The sequence below is a fragment of the Physcomitrium patens genome, chromosome 5 (assembly GCF_059467195.1).
Source record: "Physcomitrium patens ecotype Gransden chromosome 5, ASM5946719v1, whole genome shotgun sequence".
Taxonomy (NCBI): domain Eukaryota; kingdom Viridiplantae; phylum Streptophyta; class Bryopsida; order Funariales; family Funariaceae; genus Physcomitrium; species Physcomitrium patens.
Window position 1 is genome coordinate 16,718,763 of NC_143414.1, and position 11,742 is coordinate 16,730,504.

The 11,742-nt window shown below is 41.6% G+C and overlaps 1 long non-coding RNA gene across 1 annotated transcript; it reads right to left on the reverse strand.

Annotated features, from left to right (window-relative positions):
* Positions 1 to 471: 471 nt before the first annotated feature.
* LOC149989314 (uncharacterized) lies at positions 472 to 2,852 on the reverse strand. Its single transcript, XR_016503128.1, has 2 exons — positions 1,240 to 2,852; positions 472 to 1,050 (listed from the first exon to the last, which is right to left on the reverse strand). It is a non-coding gene; the product is annotated as an uncharacterized LOC149989314 (long non-coding RNA).
* Between the last annotated feature and the right edge of the window lie 8,890 nt (positions 2,853 to 11,742).

Consider the following 11,742-nt stretch of genomic DNA (forward strand, 5'->3'; position numbering starts at 1 on the left):
TAGAACTGGATAAGTCATGGTTCCGTACAATCAGAAGGAAACAGGAGGAGTGCATGACTGCGTCAATCGTAACTTATACGTCAAGATCCTGAGATCATTCAAGCCTGATAACCCTGCAGATTATTTGATAAGAATCAACAAAGATAGTGTTTTAAATACATCATGGAGAAAAATTGAATCAATTACGAAGAATCCTTGATTCTCAACAGTGAAAAAATGTTTTAAGTTTGGATGCTTTCTCAATTCATCACCAGAACTACCATTGTGCATCAACCTTGTTCTCCCTCACAGACAATTGAACCCGATGACATTACTGACAGGGAGATAGCAGAAGGCCACTAAAAGTTTCCTCATTCGTGTTCTTGACATGAATTTACATTTTCTAGCGATTGCGATGTCCTCCAACCACTTTCACAATCGTTTCCACGAACCATCCGGACATAACTTTCGACAGCAGTTTCTTGCAAACACTTCACAGATGAAATAAAGCATCCACAGTGGATTAAATTATGATGAATAAGAGGCATCTGAGAGGGACACAGGAGACAACGTTGAGCCATGAGTATCCTACAAAAGAACCAGATTGGCCTCTATAATCATACTCAAGTATCTCGTTCAACCTACAGCTCGTAAGTAGAGATATGCTGTTATTCTATACAAGATATCTTAAAAATTACATAAAATATGTAGGAGTCGATTCTGCAGAGGTATCACCAATCAGTTGTCACATCCTCGCCACTCAAAATGTTCAGCTTGTGTTAGCACTGTGTGCTGAATGTATCTGGTGCGGCCGCCCTCGCAGGATACATCACTCATGGGAGGTCATCCCTTTAGTGATTGATGAGGTCGCGTGACCAGTTTTTCTGAAAAAAATTCTGTCGCTCACATACACAGAAGACGATAGTCAACCAAAGTTTCCACGACCAGTTGTTTTCTTCAAGACAAACTTAAGTCTGACATGCTACTAACAGGCTCACAGAATGACATAGGTCCTGGTGTCCATCGCTGCACATCTCGCGTGAATGAACTTCTCGAAAGTTGATGGATGAGCTGCCACAGGTGCCAACATTTCACTTGCATTTGTTCTACGTTAAACTGTGTAGGTGACAACCAAAGTGACTCACTCAAACCTGCATCTTGCTTGCAGAGGACATCCCGAAAATCACATGAAAACTATACGTAGCCTATTATTCAGCAACATTATAGTGCGGTAAGCTAGTGCAGGGCCATTCGACATACATTGTCTAATTGTCGCAGAAGTACCCTTAGCTGGTAGGGTGGTTCGCTGCTCGACAGCTCAGACAGGCGTCAAACAATCCTGTGACACTTACATTTAAACACCAGCGTTGTTCGTTTCCGTTTTCTCACAACAACCTTCCAACTTCAAAGCAACTTTCATGGTAGCTCCTGGGTGCTGAACTGAACGCTATCCACACAAGTATGCAACTGTAATGGACATACTGACGAGTCTAGTTTAGCAATCTGAATGCCGTCGGCGGACAAACTTCCCCGCGCACTGAAGAGACATAGATCTTACCCAATGCGTCGCACGTCACCAGCCACACATATACTTTGTGCACTGTCAACTGTTGCAAAACAAGGAGTTACGCCGCCTCACAGACCAGCACAGCAATAGAAGGCATCCAAAAATTGGCACTCGTGAACACTAGACTAGTCACTCTGTCCATACAAGTTGCATACATGAGTGCACAAGCGTAAACATATGTCATCGAGCACAGAGGAGAAAGTCCTCCCATGTGTCCGCACAGGAAAGCACACGCCGTAGGACCTGTCCTTGACATTTCAGATCCAGCAAAATAAATGCGCGATGCACGCCCCCATGATGAATCCTTCAAACTCAGACAGCTTATATAGCTGCCCCTGATACGCAGCGAAAATTTGGTCTTAGTCAAGGAACAGAGAGAACCAGCACAAATCACTGATTATCATTTGAAGCTCCGGCTAACAACCAGGCAGAATTCCAGGCAATCTTCTAATACTGGTGAAAGCAGAGTCACAAGCCGAAGGAAGTGCTGCAGCCAACTGGTTGCTTGATGCAACCGGTAGGATATTGGTAAACTGTTGCTGAAAAAAACTCTGATCCCTTGCTTCAATTCTGTCAGTTGCCAGGAAGGAAGGAGATAAAAAAAAACAACGCCTCTTAAGCATCTGGGAAAGTCATATTAGCGGAATACGGAAATTACACTGTTCGGAAGAAGAAACGAAGCGTCGGAAACACGACACCATGAGAGGGCATCGCGCGAGAATGAGTAGTCGAACTTGCGGGCGCAGTGGCCCACTATCCCCACTTGCTGATGAGGGCGGCTTGGATCCTAATTGCGAATGACGCCAGACGTCGAGTCTGAGCGATAAAACGCTTCACCACGTGGACTCCTTGATCGACACCCGATCAGCAGGCAGAAAGAAAAAAAAAAAAAAAAAATGAAAAACAATGAAAAGCACACAGACTGCTTGACCCATCCACCCATTCCGGACGACAACTTCATAATTACGGTATAGCTCTTTCTCACCACCTGCAACCTCCTTCCTGGGGAAAATTTATGCCCTTGTTGCCATGCTCTAACCCTTTCTTCTCCTCCTCCTCTGCGTCCTCCACCTCCTTGTCGTCGGTCTGCCTTTCATGGTTGCGACTAATTCCGATCCACGGCATCTGGATCTCCTTCTCGATTGACCCACTTGCCCCTTCTACTCCTCCTCCTCCTCTTCGTCGTCATCGTCGTCCTTCGTCTTGTTCTTCCTCTTCCACCGACGCTTTGCAACGCGTGATGCCGTTGAGACATGGCCGACATTGTCCACGCGGTTCGAAGCCTGGAAGTGGAGGTGCTGATGATGAGAAGAGAAACTTGGACTTGAAGTGGACTTTGCCTTCCTTCCTTGCATAAAATAATATGGTTGTTCTTCTTCATGCTAACGAGAGTCATGCCGATCATGTAGATGATGCTCCACCAAGTCTCTACCAAGTAGTAGGTATCCTACTACATTCCATTCATGTGATATAGCTTCAAGTGATATTGATGCCACTATTTAAATCAAGTGATATTGAGCCATTACTTGCAAAGCATTTTTCATACCATAGCTATTTTTTCAATTCTTTCTTTCTAACTTTTCACTCATTTTTAGAACATTTTTTTATAATCATGAATATATATATATATATATATATATATGTATAATAGAATATTAAATAGACCAAGCTTTTACTAAAATCGACCTATCTTAATGAAGAATATGGTAATTATAATGAATGTGGTTGGTTTTCATTGATTGACAATCTAATTGTAGATAAATGAATGGGTGGGTTGATTTAGTAAAAACTTAGGTCAATATATATATACATATATGCATATGTGTGTAGTTATATATAATTTTTTTTAAAACATAAAAAACACAAGATTTTATCTATTCAAAGTATTGAACATAAAAAAGACAACTAAAATAAAACTCAAATCAACTTATGTCACAATAATTGATTCATAATGTTATTATTTTTTTTGTAACAAATCAAAAATCCTACACGTCTAAAATATAGACAATTAAAAAAATTATGTATTTTGGAGAATTTAAAGAAGTTATATGATTAATTATATAAAAGTTTAAAATATATTATTATACTAAATTTTATTGTAATCTATACTATTTAAATTTCTATTATGATTATTATATATTTCATTATCTATCGATTATCTACTTTTTCTTTAATATAGGAGCCAATTAATAATTAAAAAAATAAAAATTACTTCTTATCAATATTATCTATTATTAATTATACTTCAATATATTTTTATATGATAAATACCATGTTATAATTGTTTTAATAAAATTATTTATGTAAAAAATAAAAAATAGTAATGATAATTGCAATTATAACTTCTTGTCACGGACCAAAAATACAAACAAGAAATCTAAACAAGAAGTTCAAGAAGAAATGACAAGAACTAGATTATCAGATGAGTACAAGAGCAACGCCAAGAGAATTGAGCTAGAGCTTCAAGAGATGTGTTGTCGAGACTGAAGAACTCTTCAGCCTCGACTCCTATATATACTACTGGCCTATGGTTCTAAGGAAGCGCATCAAGAAGCTTCCCAAGAACTATGAAGCTTCTCGAGCAACTACCCAAGAGCTAGGAAGCTTCTCAAGTAACTTCCTAGAATCTACTAGAATATTCTAAAAATCTTCTAGAGCCTTCTAAGGGAATCTTTAGAGAATCTTTAAAGAATATTCTAAAAGAATATTGAAGGAATCTTTTGGAAGTTTCTAGAGACTTCTTTCTAGAAGGTTCTAGAAACTTGTCTCTAGAAAGGTCTAAGGACTATGTCTCTAACATCACCTCCTCCTTTAGCTTCGAGGTCTCTGAGAAGCAATGTTATCGTCAGTCAATACCAACGCAAGTAAATGAAGATCTGTCGCATAACCTCTGCTATGAACTCCAATTGTTGTTCACGAAGCAAGTGATTCAATGGTCCTTGAAGCCAACGGTAGTAGCCCACGTCTTCAACTTCGGACCAAGCATGAACCTCCGTGTCTTCATTGTGAAATTGCCCTGCAAACACTCCTTCTAGCTGACCATTGTAGGCAGGCTCGACCTCAAATACAATCACCAGCGATCTGTTGCTCGGAATCCTTCGACGTCGTCATGGTGCAAGCGGTTCTTCATCTCGCGGTCGTCTTCGTGAGCTAGTTGCTTGAGATGACATGACAAGTGTAGTATCTTGGCTATCCATATTCAAAGGCTAAAACAATAAGAACAAACTTGGGCTACTAACAAAGTTCTACGCTATCTTGGAGAGAATGACTACATCAATTATGGATTTTGGTGGTGCTCTCTCCTCTTTTCTATTTTCTGGATGAACAAGCTTCAGTAAGAAGCTATCGTCGAACCGGCTTGGGTTTCTCAGGATATCGTCGATGAAACTCCTGTACCTTTTGCGGCGCATTCGCGAGATTTTTGGCCGGCTCCCATGTTCGTTCATTAATATCGTAACCGCTCCAATGCACAAAGTATTCTAATTTACCCCGTCTTTGCCGTGAATCCAGGACCTTTTCCACCTCGTATTCTTCGTGGTTCTCTATTTCTATGCTAAGTGGTGGACATTGTACTCTTCCAGGAAAAGACGATTCTCGATAAGGCTCCAACAAAGAAACATGAAAGACAGGATGTACCTTCATAGTAGCTGGTAACTCCAGACGATACGCTACAGGATTGATCTGCTTCTGGATAACAAATGGTCCCAATCTCCGATAGTCCAATTTGTCACATGGCCGCTTGGTCTTAATATTTTGTCGAAGCAGCCAAACTTTGTCTCCAATCGTGAATTTAGGTGCCTGATTCCGAAATTTGTCCGCGGACGCCTTGTAAGATTCTTGGGCAGTTTGCAATTGAAGCTTCAATGTAGTTTGAAGCTGCAAAAGCTCCTTCATCAATCCTTCAGCTGCCGGATTGTTAATCGTTGACGAATTCCATAAGTCAAGCTTCGGATGGTATCCATAATTGGAAAAGAATGGCGTTTGTTGAGTTGACGCATGAAGGGTGTTGTTATATGCGAACTCGGCTAGCGGTAGATATGCGACCCAATCATCTTGTTGATAGTTGATGGTGCAACGTAAATATTGCTCTAAAACTTGATTCACCCGTTCTGTTTGGCCGTCCGTTTGAGGATGAAATGTCGAAGAAAGCTTGATATCCACCTTCAATATTTCAAAAAGAGATTTCCAAAACTTTGACACAAACTGGGTTCCTCGATCCGATACAATATCATCTGGTAGACTATGATATCAATACACATTATCAAGAAAGAGTCTTGCTGTGTCTTCGCTTGACGATGTCTTCTTGCAAGGGACAAAATGTGCCATCTTTGTAAGCTAGTCTATGACAACAAAAATACTATCAAATGAATTTGATGGTGGTAGATCCGTAATAAAGTCCATGGAAACCGAAGACCATGGTTGGCGAGGAATAGGCAATGGCTGTAGAAGTCTATAAGGTCGATGTCGAGGGTTTTTGGATCTTGAACAAATGTTACAAGATACAACAAAATATTTCACATCCTTCTGTCATGGACATACATTGGAAGATTCTTCGAATATTCTTCTAGAATATTCTCTAAAGATTCTCTAAAGATTCCTTTAGAAGGTTCTAGAAGATTCTTAGAATATTCCCTAAAGATTCTCTTAGAAGGTTCTAGAATATTCTTAGAAGGTTCTAGAATATTTTGATAGATTCTAGGAAGTTGCTCGAGAAGTTTCCTAATTAGTAGAAGTTGTTGGAGAAGCGTCCTAGTTAGCGGAAGTAGCTCGAGAAGCTTCCTATTCAGTAGTATATATAGGAGTCGAGGCTGAAGGGTTCTTCAGTCTCGACAACACATCTCTTGGAGTTCTAGCTCACCTTTCTGGTGTTGTTCTTGTACTCATCTGTTTAATCTAGTTTTTCCACTTCTTCTTGAACTTCTTGTTAGATTTCAAGTCTGTATTTTGTGTCCGTGACAGTTTGTCGAGACTACATTTTCACTGGTATCAGAGCTAGTTCCTTCTTGTTAGAGAGTGGATTACCCCTCTTCTTGAAGGTGTGCTAGTGTTTTAGAGGTTGCGGATTACCCTCCTCTAAACTGATATCTCTTCTTTCTCAATATTGGAGCCTTATTCTTCTTGGAGAGAGTGGATTACCCCTCATCTTGGAGTCTTAAGGCGTTTTAGAGGTTGCGGAGTACCCTCCTCTGAACCAATATTGTCCTCTTGTCAAAACTCTTTTTTCTTCTTTCTGAAGGTTAGTCGAAGGTTAAGACGTTAAAATGGCTGAAAGTTTGGAATCCAAACTAGACGCCATCATAAATGCTCTTGCCTCGTTGTCACATAGGACAACAGAGATCGAAGGAGTCATGGTAGGACTCCATAACAATGGAACATCTGGGATAGCGCCATTTAAAGCATATCAGCCTCAAACTTCTGCGCCAGAAGAAGCAGTTCTACCTCCATTTCAACAAGATCGAGTAGTCCTACAACGAAAGGAGCCTCGAGTTAGTCTTCCGGATAAGTTTGATGGAACTCGTTCCAAGTTTCGAGGTTTTGTCAACCAAATCAGGTTGATAACAATTTTACAGCCCGAACGTTATCCGACGGAGGAAGCGCGTGTTGGGCTTGTTGGAACCTTGCTTACAGCACAAGCTCTGTCTTGGTTTACTCCCTTGTTTGAGAAGCGATCGCCAATCCTGAGCAACTTTGAAACGTTCTTGGAGGCGTTTGCAGAAGCATTTGGCGAGCATGATAAAGTTCGGTGGGCTACAACAAAGATCCGATCGCTACGACAAAGAACACGCTCTGCATCAGTCTATGCCTCGAATTTCAGACAATTGGCAAGTGACATTAATTGGGGTGAAGAGGCGTTGGTGAGTCAGTTTTATTGGGGCTTGAAGGATGATGTGAAGGACTTGCTGTTATCTCTTCCTGATCCTCAAACGCTCAACGAAGCTATTAGCCAAGCTGTAAAGTGTGACAACCGCCTATTCCAGCGTCGCCAAGACCAACGTCCAAGACACCAAATAACTCGTTACGACGTGATTATGTCTGCAAATAGCTTAAACTCACATTCGGAGGCAACAGACATGCAAATTGACACGGCGCGTGTCCGATCTCTTACTCCAACAGAGAAGAAACGGCGTATGGAGGAAGGGTTATGTTTGTACTGTGGAGAAGAAGGTCACAAGGTTGGAAATTGCCCAAAGAAGCAAAATTGGCACCCTGTCAAGACTAGAAGTGCGATGATTCCAGAAAATGACGACGCCCAGCCACAGTAGGAACCGTGCGGCTGGACAATCTAATATCACGACAACAATCAGGTTCTTCCTTCTCTGTCCAACCTGCCCGTTGTTTTACAATTCCTTTGTTTTTAGGCCCTCAAAAACAAAAAACTTTAGCTTTATTGGATTCGGGGGCATCTACTTGTTTTTTAGATGAAGAGTTTGCTAAACGCCACAAGATCCGTTTAGTACAGAAGTCCAAACCTGTTCACGTAGAGGTGATAGATGGACGACCCTTATTGTCAGGCAACGTTACCCACGAATCAGAACCTATAGAAGTGGTGTTTAAGGACCATAGTAGTCACGTTATTTTTAATATTATTAAAACCCCATCAAGCCCTGTTATCCTTGGTCTTTCTTGGTTAGAAGATCATAATCCGTCCATTGATTGGAGGCTACGAAGGATAACATTTCCTGAAAAAAATAATAATAAACCTGTTGGTAGAACCTACATGAAGAAATCCATGTTTATTGGAGCGAGAGCGTTCCTAAGATCGTCCAAGGAAGGCGCACCATTTGTCATTTATGCAGCTCCAACTAGCGGCGAGAATATCTCAACATCGAATATACCAGAGAAATATAGGGATTTTGAAGACGTGTTTCAGAAGAAGAACGCCGATATACTGCCGGAACATCGACCATATGATTGCGCCATAGACTTAGAGGAAGGAGCGCAACCACCTTTTGGTCCAATATACAACCTATCGCAGACGGAGTTGGCAGAATTGCGGAAGTACATCGATGAGAATCTAGCCAAGAATTTTATTCGACATTCAAAGTCGCCAGTTGGAGCACCAATCCTATTCGTGAAGAAAAAGGATGGTTCACTATGGATGTGCGTGGACTACCGAGGACTCAACAAGGTGACCAAGAAAAATCGCTATCCCTTACCTTTGATCTCCGGCCTCTTAGATCAACTTGGACGTGCAAGAATTTTTACAAAGATTGATTTAAGAGGAGCCTACAACCTTGTGCGAATCAAAGAAGGAGATGAATGGAAGACAGCCTTTCGTACAAGGTATGGCCATTTTGAGTACAATGTCATGCCTTTTGGTCTTACCAATGCTCCAGCGGTCTTTCAGTATATGATGAACGACATCTTTCGGGAGTACCTCGATGACTTTGTTGTCATCTATCTGGATGATATTTTGATATTTTCCAAGAATGAAGAAGAACATGAGAAGCACGTTTGTTTGGTTCTTGAAAAACTACGCGAACGAGGACTCTACGCCAAGTTGGAGAAGTGTCAATTTCACCAGAATGAGATGGAATTTTTGGGCTTCATTGCGACTACAGAGGGCTTGAAGATGGATCCAAAAAAGGTAGAAGCAATTATATCTTGGGAAGTTCCGAAGACGGTTAGAGATGTTCAGTGTTTTCTTGGATTTGCTAACTTCTATCGGATCTTCATCAAGAATTATTCTCAAGTTGCTGCACCACTCACGCGTCTAACAAGCAAAGACAAGCTCGAATGGGGATCACAAGCAGCAAAAGCATTTCAAGATCTCAAGACGGCATTCACTACGGCTCCAATCTTGGTACACCCTGACTTTGCAAAGGCTTTCTATTTAGAGACCGATGCTTTAGATTTTGTTTTGGGAGCTGTGCTTTCACAGATGGGCATAGACAAGAAGCTTCACCCAGTTGCGTTCTATTCACGAAAGTTCTCTGCTGCTGAGATCAACTACGAGATCCACGACAAAGAGCTGCTTGCTATAGTGGATGCCTTCCAAGAGTGGCGTCACTTCCTCGAAGGAGCTGCACATCCAGTGACTGTTTATACGGACCACAAGAATTTGGAGTACTTCATGACAGCTCGAATTTTGAATCGTCATCAAGCTCGATGGAATATGTCTCTATCACGATTTGACTTTATTATCACCTACCGCCGTGGAAAACAGCAAGGATTATCTGACGCATTATCGAGGAGATCGTATCTTGCGCCAAAGGCTGGAGAAGCAGCGTTTGATCAACAATGTACAACATTGTTGAAACCAGAAAAATTCAGGATTTTTGCTACTGTTGCAACTATCGATGACGGCTTCCTCAGCGAGGTACGTACTGCGACCATTGAGGATTCTATAGCTCTTGACATCAAACAACGTGTCGATAATGACAAGTTTAAGGTGGAGGGAGATCTTCTGTATTTTGAGGAGCGGTTGTATATCCCAAAAGGACCAACTCGACTCCGAGTACTTCAATCTTGCCACGACTTTCCAGCTGCGGGACATTTTGGATTCAACAAGACTTTGGAGCTCATTTCACGAGATTTTTGGTGGCCCCAAATGTGGAAGGATGTGAAGGAATTTGTCCTTTCTTGTGATGTTTGTTCAAGATCCAAGATCCCTCGACATCGTCCATATGGACTTCTCCAGCCATTGCCTATTCCGCACCGACCATGGTCTTCAGTTTCTATGGACTTTATTACGGACCTACCGCCATCGAATTCATTTGACAGCATCTTTTTTGTGGTGGATCGATTTACAAAGATGGCGCATTTCGTGCCTTGCAAGAAAACATCATCAAGTGAAGACACCGCAAGACTCTTTCTTGATAACATATATCGTTATCATGGCCTACCAGATGATATCGTGTCGGATCGAGGTACTCAGTTTGTATCCAAGTTTTGGAGGTCCCTCTTTGAGATATTGAAGGTGGATATTAAGCTCTCTTCGGCTTTTCATCCTCAAACTGACGGTCAAACGGAGCGGGTGAATCAAGTTTTGGAGCAATATTTACGATGCAGCATCAACTATCAACAAGATGATTGGACTGCATATGTACCGCTTGCTGAGTTTGCATACAACAAGACTCTTCATGCGTCAACTCAACAAACACCATTCTTCTCCAACTACGGATACCACCCTAAGCTCGATTTATTGAGTTCTTCAGCAAATAACAACCCAGCAGCTGAAGGATTTGTGAAGCAACTATCGGAGCTTCAAGCGACGTTGAAGCTTCAATTGCAATCTGCCCAAGAGAGTTACAAGGCATCTGCAGATAAATATCGAAATGAGGCGCCTACTTTTAAAGTTGGAAGTAAAGTATGGCTTTTTCGACGGAATATCAAGACCAAGCGGCCATGTGACAAATTGGACTATCGGAGATTAGGGCCATTTGTTATCGGGAAGCAGATCAATCCGGTGGCATATCGTCTGGAGTTACCAGCTACTATGAAGGTACATCCAGTCTTTCACGTGTCTTTGTTGGAACCTTATCGAGAGTCAGCTTTTCCCCAAAGAGTTCAAAGTCTGCCACCAAGTATCGAAATTGAAAACCATGAGGAATACGAGGTGGAAAAGGTACTAGATTCACGGCATAATAGAAGAAAATTGGAGTATTTAGTGCATTGGAGTGGATACGACATCAATGAACGAACGTGGAAGCGTGTCGAAAATCTTGCCAATGCACCAAAAAAAGTACAAGAATTTCATCAACAATATCCTCATAAACCTAAGCCGATTCAACGATAGCTTCTTGCTGAAGCTTGCTCATCAAGTAGCATAAAAAGGGAAGAGGGCACCTCCAAAACCCATAGTTCGATAGTGTAGAACTTTGTTAGCAACTATAGTTTGCTCTCATCATTTTAGTCTTTAGACATGGATAGTCAAGATACTACACTTGTTATGTCATCTCAAGCGACTAGCTCACGAAGACGACCGCGAGATGAAGAACCGCCTGCACCACGACGACGTCGGAGGATATCGAGCAACAGATCGCTAGTAATTGTATTTGAGGTCGAGCCTGCCTACGACGGTCAGCCAGAAGGTGTGTTTGGAGGACAGTTTCACAATGAAGACACAGAAGTCCACGCTTGGTCAGAGGTTGAAGGTGTTGGTCACTACCGTTGGCTCCAAGGGCCGATGAATCATTTGCCTCGCGAACAACAATTGGAATTCATAGCGGATGTGATGCGACAAATTTTTATTT